Source organism: Rhinopithecus bieti, unplaced genomic scaffold, assembly GCF_001698545.2.
Source record: "Rhinopithecus bieti isolate Rb0 unplaced genomic scaffold, ASM169854v2 scaffold_38735, whole genome shotgun sequence".
Taxonomy (NCBI): Eukaryota; Metazoa; Chordata; class Mammalia; order Primates; family Cercopithecidae; genus Rhinopithecus; species Rhinopithecus bieti.
The window spans coordinates 1,788,714-1,803,075 of NW_016816612.1; positions in this window are offsets into that span (position 1 = coordinate 1,788,714).

Genomic DNA, 14,362 nt, shown 5'->3' on the forward strand with positions numbered 1-14,362 from the left:
CTTATGCTACATTACCTGACCAGTGGGCAAGTAGTTGTGTTATTGGCACTATTAAACCATCTTTCTTCCTACTGCCCATAAAAATAGGCAAACTCCTGGGTTTCCCTGTCTATGCTTCCTGCGAAAAGAGAAGCATAGCTTTAGGAAATTGGAAAGATGATAAATGCCCCCCTGAGAGAATCATACAATATTATGGGCCTGGTACATGGGCACAAGAGGGCTCGTGGGGATACCAGACCACCATTTAAATGATCAACCAAATCATATGGTTACAAGCTGTCTTAGAAATAATCACTAATAATACCGGCAGAACCTTGACTATTCTGGTCCAGCAAGAAACTCAGATGAGAAATGCTATCTATCAAAGTAGATTGTCTCTCAACTACTTGCTAGCAGCTGAAGGAGGGGTCTGTGGGAAAGTTAACCTTACTAATTGCTGTCTACACATAAATGATCAAGGGCAAGTAGTTAAAGACCTAGTTAGAGATATGACAAAACTGGCACATGTGCCCATGCAAGTGTGGCATGGATTTGATCCTGGGGTCATGTTTGGAAAATGGTTCCCACTGCTAGGAGGATTTAAAACTCTTATAATAGGAGTTATAATAGTAATAGTAACCTGCTTACTGCTCTCTTGTTTACTACCTGTACTTCTTCAAATGATAAAAAGCTTCATCGCTACCTTAGTTCACCAAAATGTTTCAGCACAAGTGTACTATATGAATCACTATTCATCTGTCTTGCAAGAAGACAGGGGTAGTGAGAATGAAAGTAAGAACTCCCACTATTGAGTGAGATTCTCAAAGAGGGGGAAGAAGGGAGGAGACCACCCCTCATATTGTCTCATGCCCAATTTCTACCTCCAAAGAAAGAAGAAGTAAAAACTAAAAGACAGAAATGAAATCCACAAGCAGATAGACAGGCGCCACACCCTAGGCCTGGTAGTTAAAGATCGACCCCTGACCTAATCAGTTATGTTATCTATAGGTCACAGACATTGTATAGAAAAGCACTGTGAAAATCCCTATCCTGTTTTGTTCCAATCTAATTACTGGTGCATGCAGCCCCCAGTCACATACCCCCTGCTTGCTCAATTAATCACGACTCTCTCAAGTGGACCCCCTTAGAGTTGTGAGCCCTTAAAAGGGATAGGAATTGCTCACTCGGGGAGCTCAACTCTTGAGACAGGAGTCTTGCCGATGCTTCCGGCCGAATAAACTGTTTCTTTCTTTAACTCGGTGTCTGAGGGGTTTTGTCTGTGACTTGTCCAGCTACAATGATACTTCAATTGACAAAGGTTAATTTCTAGTCAACCAGTAATTCTCTATGACAAATTCAAGAAAGACCAAAATAAAGAAATCACTCTTGCCTCTGGTGAAAAATCAGAAAATGGTTAAAAATGAGTAAATAAATTGACTAACAATAATATAAATAATAATTAACAATCAATATTAGTTAATGGAAAATAATAAATGATTGGATTTTTTTTGCTTTTTTCTTTTATTGCTTATTGACAAATCAAACTTGTTTACTAATAATGAAGCATGAAAAAAGGTTTTAAAGTTATTTAATGAAAATTTGCTTTGAAAAAATCAATTATCTAAAGTCATAGAAAATTAAATTAATGCAGTTCTGTTGACAATAAGGAAAGTCTTAAGAATCTTAAAGCTTTTGCCTGGCGCTTGATGTATGCTATACATTTGTCAACAATAAAGAGTCAAACTCTGTGATATATTTAAAAAGGTTTATTCTGAGCCAAATCTGAGTGACCAAGGCTCAAAGCACAGTCTCAAGATGTTCTGAAAACATGTGTCCAAGGTGGTTGTGTTACAGCTTGATTTTATACATTTTAGGGGGACAGGCAGACATCAGTCAATATCTGTAGGGTGTGCATAGGTTCAATCCAGAAAGGCAGGACAACTCAGAGCAGAGCTTTCCAGGTCATTGGTGGATTCAAAGATTTTTTCATTAGCAGTTGGTTGAAAGAGTTAAGTAATTATCTATACACCTAGAAGCAATAGAAAGGAGTGTCTGGTTTAAGATAAGGAGTTGTGGAGACCAGGGTTCTCATTATGTAGATGATGTCTCATAGGTGCCTACCCTTAGAGGCAACAGATTGTAAATATTTCTTGTTCAGCTATTTAAAAGGTGCTAGACTGTCAGCTAGTCTCTTCAGGATCAGAAAAAGATCCGGAAAGGGAAGGGGATTCTCTATGGAATGAAAGTTTCTCCCACAAAGGACAGTTTTGCAGGGCCATTTCAAAATATGACAAAGTATATTTTGGGATAAAACATTTAAATTTCTTTCAGGGCCTGCAAAGCTCTCATGTAATGCTATACTAGAGTCTCATTGGAATTTGGTATATTTTTGCTACAGTCTGTTCTGTCAGTCTTAAGATCTCTGTTGTAATGGTAAAGCTGGTCAGTTGTGCCTGAATTCCGAAGGGAACAGAGCAAAATTAAGCAAATCCAATTCTCCCTTCCCATGATGGCCTGAATTAGTTTTTCACGATTACTTTGAAATCCCCTTGGCCAAGAGGAGGGCTCCATTCAGTTGGTTGAGAGGCTTGGAATTTTATTTTTGATTTATACATTTAATCTTTAGAACAATCTAATGGGTTGGTATTATTATCTTCATTTTAAGTTGAGGAATCAAATTTAGGAAATTAACTTACTTGTCCATGTTCACCCAACTAGAAATTGGAAAAGAAACTGCAATCCACATGTCTCCAAACACCATGACCGTAAGGCAAAGAGACTGAATCTAGATTTTAAATTATTTAAAAATGTAATACATTTACATAGTAATTTTCTAAAAATACATAAGCAAGATGTCTACAATTGTTCTAACACATTCGTTTATATAATTCCCTGTTTGCCTCTCAGATTTTCAGTAATGTTTGCTTTTGTTAATTTTTAAATTTAATTTAATTTAATTTAATTTTTGGTGGAAAATGAGGGAGGGGATTGGTGAAAAATGAAGAAAATGAGGAAGGACTTATTCAGGTATTGATTAGTTCCATAGGATGAGTTCCACACCCGGGTCAGTGTGGTGTACCTTCAAGTGGCCATGCATAGCACTCAGGCAAGTTGTATACTCAACTCAGTTATTGGTGGCTGCATTTTCAAGCCAGAGGTAACCATTAGGTCCCAGCTTCTGCTCTTTCACACAAATGCACATAAGTAGAGACATTTTGAGAAATCAATGGAATAAAAAATTGAGGTTTAAAAACAATTTTATTTAGATCCTTATGGTTATGGGGAGACCAAAAGAATGCTATGAAACTTCTGCATTAAAACTAACTTAACACTAATAACATTTTCACATTCCCAATTACTGCATTCAAACCAAGACAATAATTGTTCTAGTCAAAAGAAAAAAAATCTAGGTAACATTTTAAGTATTCTAGTTTTATCAGGAAAATTAGATCATAAAATAATTATGGACAAGAAGCCAATACCAAAGTATTTCATCTGGTTAGGACATTGATATACTGTAAATCCTACAAAGTTGTTTGTTTCATAAAAATAATAAATGAATACATAAATAATTGCTTTAAGAAGAAAATCATTCTCCACAATGCCTTCACCATACCTTATACCTATAGAGGGCAATTATTGTAAAAAGAACATTATCATACAGATTAGACTATTTTTCTTGGATTGGAAGGTTCAGCAGAACCTTGACAGCATTCCAAGTTGTTAACTTTTATTTCACATACTAAAAACTGAAGATCTGATCATTAGAAAAGCATTTAATTGTAAAATATGGGTTGGCTGGATTGAATTTAGTTAACTTATTTCCAATTTTCTTCTCCTTGGTAGTTAAGTCACTACATATCTAAAGAGATATCAAGAACTGGCATTTCCTAGAAATTTGGAACTTAAAATTTAACAAAACAATTAAAAGAAGAACTTGTTCTAACTCATTTTCACTTTTAGCTGTCTAATGCAAAGATATCTTAAATGAGTTTTCACTGATTCCTCTACTTTATTTAAGAAAAATCAAGGCACAATAATAAATAGACTAGCATCAAAACATAATGCCTTCACTGCTGATAAATACCCAGTGCAAGATTGGCTTAGATAATATTTGTGTTTTTGGTTTACTTAAAAATGGGTATATGCTTATTCCTCAAAAAATATACATTGTGATGTGTTGAACTCTGGGCATTTGGGGATTTGAAATAATAATTTATGATTACAAGTTTGAGAAGAATTTCAGAGTCGTTCAGTCTCTTAGTTTTCTATTAAAACATTAATTTGAATTTAGAGAAGCATTTCTTACGTCCTATCAGTCACCTCCTAAAATGGATTGTATTTAATCGGTAATCAGTACCCTCCTCCCCCTTCTTTTGGCGGTAAGGATGCAGAGACAGTGGGGATAAACCTTCATGGAGTCCCTTCCATGTGTCTGGCCAGCGGTATTGTTTTGGCCTTTTATGTTCCCAAAACTCACTTTTGTTTTGTTAAGTAACATTTTATCACATTAAATCCTTCCTTTTCAATTACAAATATTGATATTGACAGGTAACCTATAGGTGTAACTATCTGTGAAAAGTACAAACATATGTAAGAATTCCCTTCATCAAATGATTTTTCATATTTATTTAATTATTGAAAGTTGTTAAACATTGTAAGAGGTATACAAATGGAACTTTGCAGGAATTTTGAAGAACTGTAAAAAAGGACCTCATAGAATATTAAAGGGATAATCATCTATATGACCAAATTGAAATGAAGTTTTAATCACAAGATGAAGCGAGAGATAATAAAAAGGGGGTAGGGTTGGTGGAAGATTCAGACAAGAAGAAAAAAAATTAGTAAAAAAAAAATGGAAAAGCCAATGAAAAAAAATCATGTTTCCTACTGTTCCTTTCAGTCCTATCACAGTTGTAACTTTTTACTTATGTGTGAGATGATTAAAGTTTTAGGGCCAGGCGCGGTGGCTCACGCCTGTAATCCCAGCACTTTGGGAGGCCGAGGCGGGCGGATCACGAGGTCAGGAGATCGAGACCATCCTTGTAACACGGTGAAACCCCGTCTCTACTAAGAATACAAAAAAATCATCTGGGCGTGGGGGTGGGCCCCTGTATGTTTAGTCCCAGCTACCTCAGGAGGCTGATGGCATTGAGAATGGCAGGTGAACCCCCGGGACGGGAGCTTGCAGTGAGCTAATGATCAGGCCACTGCACTCCAGCCTGGTTACAGAGGGAGACTGAGACTTCTGGTCTCTCAAAACAAAAAAAAAAAAAAAAAAAAAAAAAAAAAAAAAAAAAATTAATAATAGATAATAATAAATAAATAAATAAAATAAAGTTTTAGCAATATCCTATCTTCTCAAAAAAGTCATTCTCCACAATCCTTTCACTGCACCTTACAACCATAGAAGGCATTTATTTTTAAAAAGAAAATAATCACATAGATTAGATTACTACATTATAAGAGAGAAGTCTAGTAGACAAGACTGCTATAGGAAAATGTCAGCTTTTACTCACTATTTCATCACCGAAACCTAGCACTGTTATTGGAACATGATAATTCCTCAGTGTAAGGTTTTAGACTTATCATAAGAACACCGCAATGCTCAATATTTGGGTCATGTGTTAAACATAGAAAAAAGGAAAACCCCAAGTGTGTTCTTGATAGAAAGATTTCCAAGGACCAAACTGCTTGCAAAGGTATTGAATCACATGTAATTGGGATAGTTGCTTGGAGGGTAAACTCCAAAACACGAAATAACAGAAGACATACAACCCAGCAAACACAGTCAAATCAGTAAGCATGAGATTAAATTATTACCTGGAAATGATCTATGTAATTTTCAAGATCATGACTAGACAAGTAAAATACTTCAATATTTTATTAATCATTTCCATGATCTGTTAGAAAAGTATATCCACTAGAGAATAGATTAAACATGGGAAATGAGAAGTGGCAAATAAATGATTTGAACTTACATAAATTCAAAGCCAGTATTATTTCTACCATGTTATGTTGTGAGCATACCGAGTATACCTAAAATAAGTCTTTATTGTCATAATTTTGTAAAAGAATAAAAGCCTTTAGAAGTTTTTCAGTGACTTTTCCAAGGCCACAGATGGCCACTGGAGGAGACAGCAGGTCCCTGACCTCTAGTAAGAGAATTTTACTGTGCTAATGCTGGCGAAAGATAATTATCAGAGAAATCAAAGAATAAAATTAAATTTGTATTAAAATTTAAATTTAATTAAATGAATATTCCATTTATAAATAAATAATAAATCCTGATTTATGTTATTTGTGTATTTTTTAAACCCTTAAGACTATATAGGTATTCCTTATTTCCTCTTATAACAAACCATACCAAAAGGAGAGGAAACAGAGATTCACCTCAGAATTTTTTACCAATTAATTTCAGAGGTAAAGTCAGTGTACAAAGCTGAAGATCATCTATTTCAGATAAGATGTAGTAGCTGAAAAAATTTTTTTCAACACAGACAAGTAATTGATGGCAATTACTACAAGTATAATAAATTTTACAAAGACTCTAGTACACATGGATGAAATACTTCATTGAATTTTTAATAAAATAGTTGTAGGTATGTTGATAACTTCAGAATTGTTTTTCAAGGCACTATTTCAATGAAAGATATATTCAACTTTCATGTTTTAAATTTCTGCTAGCTGTTTCATATTTTGGTTCACATTATAATGTTCAAGAATTTGACATTTTCGGTTAATATGCAGAGTCATCTCATAGGTTTTTATGTTTGTTTCTTCCTTTGCATATAGCTCTCAAAATTTAGGTTTTGTACCTTTCTGCTTAATAGCATTGAATGAAACAAGACAAATCTGTAATTCTAAACATGTGTTATTTATTTTATTCCCTAGTCTAAAGTTTATCTCCAAGGTTATCAGAGTTTCTGAATAAATAAATCTTCACATGTCAGCTTCCTATCACCCATTTTCAGTTGCCAACTGGAAAAATGGTATCTTAAAAGACTAGAGAGTCATTTGCTTAAAGTTACATAACAATTCAGTCATGAATATAATACAAACCAATTTACTGACATCAATCAGTAATGATGATGAAATGTCCCTTAAAGCAGGAAAATAATGTTTTTCTCACTTCACAGATGAGGAAACTAAGGCTCAGTGAGGCTAAGTAATTTGAGCTGCAATTCCCATTCAGGTAATTAGGTTGCAAAGCCCATATTCTTTCCAATTCTCCATTGTCTTCCAAGAAGGAGTGTTACATTTACTTTTCACATTGTATTATGTAGACTGTTAATTGCATATATAAAAATCCAGTGACCATGAAGCATGCTAGGTGCATTTTGACTTTGAGAGTTATTGCTGTATTCAAATGGTTGTTTTCTAACGACTTCGGAATATGAAAGCCAATTGTATTCAATCTAGAAATAAAGCATTTCATTACAAAATTATATTTTACTTACATGTCATTAACACTTTTAGTATATTTTACTTTATTGAAAAGACACAGCCTCAACAAGTCATAAATGACAAGAAGAAGCTGCCTTTACAGATGAGAAATGAAACATGAAATAAGAATAGAACAAGGAAAGGACAGAAACACCTTGATTTGGAACAAATATATATTTTTAATTATCCATTAAAATTACATGAGATAGACCTATTTTGGCATAAATCTCTATTGCAGGAAAAGACCTTTGATGTGACTGAGTGCATGGTTATTTCTATATTTAACTGTGTTTTTTCTTCTATCCTTAAATTGAAGAGACTTGCTGCCCCACTTTATGGGGCATTTAAAAACTGCTTCAGTTAGCACTTCACCTCACTGAATTGTTTGGGATTGAGTAATTAAAATGTCTTCAAGATACGGGATGTGTAAATGGTAATAGCCACATGGCATCCATTAGAGTAGTTCTATTATGGATAATCCAGTTGAAGTAATTTCTGTAGACAAGTGTCTTACTCACATGTGTGGAACTCTCACCACCTACCTGGGCAGCTTTTCTATAATTTACTTTTATGGTTTTCAGTTTCAATTGGATTTTATAGGCTTAATGGCTTGGGAAATGATTATGGGCAACAATAACTCAGAATTGACCTTTTCAGAGTTACCTGCTTTTTCATTGGTTTAACTAGCAATGCTGCTAATTGAATTTTTCAGCAACAAAAATATGTGCACTAACAGCTACTGACTTACATTTTATAATTATTGTTATTACACTAGATAAATATTTAAGTAGTTAAGAAAATCACGGCGGTAGGACAAGATTATCCACAGTAGCACAAAGTCAATGTGTCTATGTGAAAATACTTTACACTCAAATTAATCATGCCTCTTTTGAAAGAAACCCTTTGGGAACAATTAAAGATGAAATTGCACTCAACTGACAATTGAGCTCTGAGGCTGTATAGGACACAGTAGAAAAATAAAGGCAGTTAGCTTTTTATAGGATACTGAAGAAGTAGAAGTCAATCCCAGACTCAACTTTAAAATGGGTATCACTGTGAGATTTAAATTGCGTGCTTGCAAAGCCTTTAACACAAAGCCAGGTACTTCTGATATATTATTCAAAGAAAAAGAATGAGAAGGAAGAGGAATAGCAGAAAGAAGAGAAAGAGGTAGGGGAACCACAATAGCAGCCAGCGGCTGCCACCATTATTATAGTATCTTAAGAAATTTATTTCTCCTCTGGTAGGATCCAGAAACTAAGCAGGTTTTATAATGTAAGATACTACAAGGTCATTTTGAAACATTTCATTTCAGGATCACATTGAGAAGTACTCCTCTCCTGATCTTAAGACTTTGTACCGTGTCTCATAAACCTCTCTCTCTAATTACCGGTTGACTGACAACACACTCTGTCTACAAGACAATACACTTGAATTGACTTCTGATGCAGGCAACAGGCTACAACCACTTTCAACGACCCCTATTGTCTTTGTCCCTCAGAACCTGGAAATATACTGGCTATCAATCTGAATTAAATCATATGTAGTTGGTAAAGGCCTAATGTGATCTCCCTAAATACGTATACAATTTTGGGAGGTTTGTATATGTGCATTTCTTGTTTTCTTCATTTCAGCAAGTATTAGAAAAATGCCTGTTTTAAAAAATTTGCTAATGACATTGTTTTCTTTTAAAATACACTTGTTTATAGTAACCCATTTACAGTAGTGAATTATAACTATTTGAATAAAGTAGCCATCCATGTGTCCAGGGAGATGACATAGATGATAGAAAGATAGATAGATAGATAGATAGATAGATAGATAGATAGATAGATAGAGGAAATTCTTTCTTATTTCAGTATGCCAAGAAATACAGATAAAATGATGGGGTCTGTAAATCATCAAACAAAGCTAAAACCATGGGTGAAAGTTAGAGAAAAAACAGAGTATTTAGTCTCAAAACATGTCTCTATAGGGTACTTATTAATTATTAAAGGAAAATTGGAATTTTAAAGTGGAGAAATTTGGAGATTATTTCCAAGTTTGTCTGTTTATTTCTAGCAAAAATAATGCTACTAGAAATACTACCGAAAATGACTCCTATGGTGTTTTTGTTTTGTTTTGTTTTGTTTTGTTTTTTCACAGAATCTTGTTCTGTCACCCAGGCTGGAGTGCGGTGGCATGATGTTGGCTCACTGCATCCTCGATCTCCTGGGCTCAAGCCATCTTCCTACCTTGGCCTCCAAAGTAGTAGGGACTACAGGCATACACCATCATGTCTGGCTAATCTTTTGATTTTTTTGTAGAGACAGGGTCTCGCTATGTTTCCCAAGCTGGTCTCAAAATCCTGAGCTTAAGAGATCCTCCTGCTTTGGCCTCCCAAAGTGCTGGGATTACAGGAGGGAGCCATTGTGCCCTCCTATTGTACATTTGTAAGCATTTCTTTAGGATAGGAATGAGAAGTTTGTGTCATGGTTGAAACACCTTTAGATTCATAAGAAAATACCAAATTGTTTTCCAAACTGTTCCAATCTACATTCTCACCAGTAATGTGAATAAAGTTCCCAATCATACACGTTTACTAACAAGTAGTAATATGCCTAACGTTTTTAGTTTTGACAGTCTGGTGGCCATTGAATATTAATTATTATGTTTATTTTGCATTTATCTTATTGATAGCATATTTTCATAAAGGTATAAGCTGTTAACTTGTAAAATTCCTGTTCATTTCTTTCTCCATTTATTTTATCTTTTTGTTTATCAATGTTCAGGAGTCCTTTTTGTAGGTTTTATTGTTTGTTAAGTTACATGTGTTGAATATATTTAATTTTTGGCTTTACTCATTTTCTTTATGGACTATAAAGATATTTTATAAACAGTTCTTATTTTATTGGTATAAAATTTATTAATCTTTTCCTTCATGGATTATACCTTATTTAAACAAAGCTTGTCTTAGAATCCTCCACATCTTAATTATACAGATATTTTATTTTTCATGTTCCTCAAGTCTGGAAGCCTTTTTTCAGTTTTAAATCTTTAGTTCATTTAGACTGGATGGTGTGAAGTAGGAGGTCAGTTTTAATTTTTCCATATGAAAAAATCAATTGTCTTAGTACATATATTAAATAATCCATCTGTTCTCTGCCAGTCACATCTTTTTCTGGAAAATGTATTCTGTTCTACACTTATTTGTGTACTACTAAACCAATGATACATTTTCTTATTATATATATTTAATATTTTGATATTTGGGAGAATTAATTTTTCAAGAATATCTTGATGAAATTTCTCCAATTGAATGCTCTCATGTACAATTGTAACCAACACTCAAATGAAGATCAAAAACATTTGAATATCCTCACCTAAAACAACACTCGAATGAAGTCCTAGAACAGCAGGGCTCCCCAGAGGCCTCCCCTATGGTACATTTTAGCACTTAGCTTCTACCCAAGTGGAGTTATTATTTTTAGTTTTAATAGCATAAGTTAGTTTTATTCATTGTCTTTTACTGACTCTTTACTTTTGAATAGTAATTTCATTACTAGATTATTAGGTTATGAATTCCCCTCTCATCCACAAATACACAAAAATAAAGAACCAGGATTGGATGAGAATGAGGAAGAATGTGAGGGAGGGAGGGGAAGAGCAGGAGAGAGAGAGAGGAGGAGTAGGAGGAAGTGGAGGAAGACAAAAGAAAAGGAAAGGGAAAAAATATCTTGGAATTTAGAGCTTGGATTAGGATTTTTCCCCTTCTATCTCTTTTGTATATTCCAATAAATCAGAAGCAATAAGTCATCAGATACAGGCAGACTTTCTCAGTGTATCTGCCAGTTTCAGAGTTTTCTTAAGTGTCTAGATCTACGTCCCCTTATAAATTTCATGTTTATCATGTGATATAAATAGCAGATAAAATGTTTATTTTTTAAGCTTTTAAAATACTTTATTCTCAAATATACAATTACTCTGCTAAAAATTGATTTATTTAAGGAAACATTTCTAGTAGGACCACATTGTTAATATGACACAATAATTTAAGGGTATTTTTCTACAAAAATATTTATTTTTGAAGTATTGAATCAGATCCCTTAAGGAAATACTATCTGAATGCAGTTAACCTGTAAGGCTAGCTTTATTCAAATATTTCTCAGTAAGGTTTTCTGAGTGGTAAGATTTAAATTAGAAACTAAAATATATAAATTAGAAACTAAAAAGAACTAAAAGAAGAGAAAATGTCTACTTCTGATACAGTCTATTTTGCACTTCAAATTTCTAATCTGTAGAATCAGAAAAATTATAGTGCTTTCTTAGTGGCATTGTGAGTTAATTCATATAAAGGTTAATGTATATAAAAGGTTTATTACAATGTTTGGCACAATAATTTTACTCTTGTTATGTATAACTCAGTTTCAGATGTTGAAGAAACATTGAAGTTATTAATAATGTTACTTTTGTCATTTGAAGAAGTTAAATATTTATTATTAATAAGAATACTATCTTCTACTTTGAAACAGGAACCATTTTATGATCAAACGGTATTTAAAAAAGTTACTATTTTATTTGGACATTGTTTTTTCTGTGCTTAAAACGAACCAACAATTTGGCATGACACAATACTATACCCTAGTTTAGATGCATATCAATACAATATTGTTTTCTTTTCTTTTCTTTTTTCTTTCTTTCTTTTTTTTTTTTTTGAGATGGAGTCTTGCTCTGTTGCCAGATTGGAGTGCAGTGGCGCGATCTCAGCTCACTGCAGCCTCTGCCTCTTGGGTTCAAGCGATTCTCCTGCCTCAGCCTCCCGAGTAGCTGGGACAACAGGTGTGCCACCACCACGCCCAGCTAATTTTTATATTTTTAGTAGAGAGGGGGTTTCATCATGTTGGCCAGGATGTTCTTGATATCTTGACTTCATGATCCATTTTCACATTTATTATGCCACTAGAATATTCTTAGAAATACATGCTAGTCACTTAATATCAATGTGACTGGAAAATCCTATAATTCTCATCATCCCTGCCCACTTATGAATCCCTTGCTTTATCTGAAAACTCTTACTCATCCTCTGTATGGCAAGCATTACCTTCTCTGTCAAGATTTGCTAGACTTATACCCACCAGTATGGTTGTTCTAAACTGTGTAAAAACACAATTGTATAGATCATCTACGTTAAACATTTCTGGTTGCTCATCAACGATCAACCCACTCCCACATACATACACTTGCATTCCCTTCTAATAGATCTGCCTTCCATTATAGAATATGAAAATGTGAGATGCTTTATCTTGTAATGCTGCTTTCCAAATGTGGTCAGTGGCACTTAAGAGAGCCTGCCTGGACATTTCTGAAGAAGGTGTTCAGGCATGAGAAAATCAATGCCTTTGTAGCAGTCATCTTGCTGCTTTTGTAGCACCTCGTGACTGTGGGTAAATAAACCCAAGACGGAAATCCGAGAAAAGCAGAGTTACATATAAGAAGGACTTTTCCTGAATCTTCCATGACATGTGTGTCACAGGAATAACCAAACCTGGAAATCTGAACTTCCTTCTTTGTTATGTTTGATGATAAACCTCTCTACCATAAGGCAGTTTGGGTCCCATATCTCTTACTTATTTCTGATACACTACTCTCATACATACCGTTCTGATTTATTGGCACACACAGTAAGCAATGAATAAATGTTTGTTGAATGAAAGCAATAGAGAATCACTTTCCCTTTTCATATTCAAATGCTGCCTAACAAGATTATTAGTATTAGGTTGATGCAAAAGTAATCACTGCTTTTGCCATTGAAAGTAATGGCATTACATTTCAGCAAATAACTGGAAAGAAAATAAGGCCACAAGGCACTTGTAGTGCACAGAATAAAAAACAACCTACAGAATTTTTACACAGTGGGTATTCCATTCTAAAATATAGGAAAAAAAATCATGAAATTAATTTATCATGGTTTTTGTAGATTGGGTAGCAGTTAAGATTTACATTGACTAACTTTTATTTGAACCACTAGAATGAATAAAATGCTATAAAGGAGAGCCAAAACACTGAATTCCCATTTTAAAATGATTTCTTCCATTAATTGTTTTCCTGTTCTCAATAATTCAACATTACAGAGCAGATAGCCCATTGAATTATATGGTTGTAATTAGGTTGTTCCTTTAGCATGTTTTATGCCTCAGTATTTTCGTGCTTCCAAAAACGTCTTATATGGGCTTTATATAAAGCTGTCTTTAAATGGAATTGTATTTTGCCTCAGAAAATATTGTACTAGAAGCATATATTCTTTATCCAAGTGTTAAAATTAAAATAATATTTTACCTATTTATATATATATACTACAAATTATCTAATGAAAGATTTTTGATACATTGATTATAAGCAAAACTTATTTAGATTTCTGTAAATCATTAAATATATGTTTCTATGTATATATGTATATATACATAAATGTATCACTGTTATGACTAACTAAATTAGAATTAATCATTTTAAGTGTATAACCAATCATTATAAATTAACAGACAACAATTTATCTTCAAACTTTTCTAAAAATGGAGAATTCAGGGCTTCCATTGAGAAAGGAACCTGGTCCTCTCCAGCCATGCCACAGATGTGTGTGCCCGAATAATGGGGTATTACAAACTGAAAAGCAAGGACTCCTGTCCATCCTTTTGTGAAAACAAAAATCAGTTCTGCACATACTTTCTTTCATGCACTCGAGAAAGTAAAGTTCTACATCTTTTCTTTACCTAAAGTTAACTTCTGTGTTTGTACCATCAAATATTTCACAAATCTTTATATTCGCTTCTTTTTTTTATTTTATTTTCTCCACATGACAATGATCTCTCGTGCATTTTATTTGTCAGGCCTCAAATGGAACGATTTTTTTTTTCTAATAAAATGTGAGAGTTTATAGAGAATTATGGGAAATTTGTATTCT